At 41.3% G+C, this 1,795-nt stretch overlaps 1 non-coding gene across 1 annotated transcript; it reads left to right on the plus strand.

Annotated features, from left to right (window-relative positions):
• The first annotated feature begins 1,038 nt into the window (after nt 1-1,038).
• On the plus strand, nt 1,039-1,109 carry TRNAT-GGU (transfer RNA threonine (anticodon GGU)). Its single transcript has one exon. It is a non-coding gene; the product is annotated as a tRNA-Thr (tRNA).
• The last annotated feature ends 686 nt before the right edge of the window (nt 1,110-1,795 follow it).

A 1,795-nucleotide genomic window follows, 5' to 3' on the forward strand; every position in this document is an offset into this window, starting at 1 on the left:
CTGACATTAAGCTATAGGAAATTATCAAAAACCACGAACAGACCACTTGAAGAAACAAAGAAGGAAACATTCATAACAACAATGCTGACGAAAGAAAAAAATGGCCGTTATTCTTTATAGAGGTTGCCGCCAGTACAGAAAAGTATGTATATTGGGCATCAGCATCTATTTTAGTGCTTGCCTATTGCATACAATAATAATGGCCTTATTTCAGTACCTAACATTCAGTGCTCAATATGATGACATGGCATAATATGACAGTCTGGGTTAGTGTTTTCAGTTTAATGTAGGGGGTGCGGAAGAAAATTAAGGGGCATGAAAGCACCCCCTCATGCCCCCCCACCCTGGCGCTGCCCCTGCCTGGCTAGGACATGGATGTTTGGGTTTGTCCGAAATGAGGAAAGCCGAGAATACAGCAAAAATTGATGAGTGAATGTTCACAAAATTGTGTGAATGACGGGAGATCCTACTGCATAGGGGTATTCCTTTTACTATAAAAAAGGAAAAAAAAGTGGTAGAGCAATGGCACAGTATGCCAGAGACCCGGGTTTGAGTTCTGGTCGAGCCTGCGTTTCTCGCTGAAAATTTCTACGTAGTCCATCTCCTGTTTGTGCCTAATCTTCAATAATTAACATCTCTATGTTGGGAGGAACCAGGCAACGTCGAAGTCTACTGTGTTTCAAAGGCAACAGATCCCATTGCGGTAGCACTGGCAGAGACGATTCAAAGTAGGTAAACCAGCGATAGCGAAAAATCAGGCGAGGCTAGGCTGTCTCGGTAGCTCAGTGGTGTCGACCTTCATGGTGGAATTGTTAGCACAGCACGCTACAATGCCAGGGGTTCCGGGTTTGAGTCCAGGGTAAGGTATGGGTATTAGTGTTTGTCCAAATGAGATAAACTGAGAATACTGTAAAAATTGATAAGTGTAAAAGTTGAGAAAGTGTGAATGATGGGGGATACCACTGCACTGATCCCATTGGTAGAGACGATTTCAAGTAGGTAAAACTGCGATAGCGAAAAATCAGGCGAGGCCAGGCTGGCTCGGTAGCTCAGTGGTAGAGCATTGGCATGGTATGCCTGAGACCCAGGTTCGAGTTCTGGTCGAGCCTGCATTTTTCGCTGAAAATTTCTACGTAGTACATCACCTGTGTATGCCTAATCTTCAATCCTGTAGGTAGCACAATCTTTCCCTTTGAAAGTTTTCTTTGTATTTTTGCAAGGGATGCATGTTTTTGGTTTGGTTGTTCTTTAAAGTCGTACCATACCTTTTCATGACCTTTAGCACCAGAGTGGCTGTATAACGTGTCACCGCTGCAGTACTTAGATGCATGTCCCAAATCATGACACTTCTGGTACCTGGGAACCACAATGCAATCAATCCTTTATGGAGACGGACTGATAAGTAAAGTATATTCTTTTGTTCTGAAGGAGAATTTTCCTCATGCTGTTGGTAACTTTCACTACAATGTGCACAGTATCTTGATTCCTCGGGCCTGTTTTAAATTTGATGTTGCATTCCTTGATGAACTGTTCCCATGTATCTTCATTTTTTGAAATTTAGTGAGTATAATTCTTCATAGAACTCTTCTACAGTTTTGTTAGTCCGTACATCATATATTATGACCAAGGGATCACGTTTCTATGGTTTTTCTATTTCGATTTTTAGTTTTTGCAGTTTCTGATTTTTTATTATTTTCTCTTTCCCTCCTTTGTAACTATCTCAACAATAAGACAGTTTTTTTGTAGTCTTCATGCTGCTGATTTTAATATTATCCAGTACCAGGTTGACTGAAAG

The sequence above is a fragment of the Lepisma saccharinum genome, chromosome 2, assembly GCF_977018435.1.
Source record: "Lepisma saccharinum chromosome 2, izLepSacc3.1, whole genome shotgun sequence".
Classification (NCBI taxonomy): Eukaryota; Metazoa; Arthropoda; class Insecta; order Zygentoma; family Lepismatidae; genus Lepisma; species Lepisma saccharinum.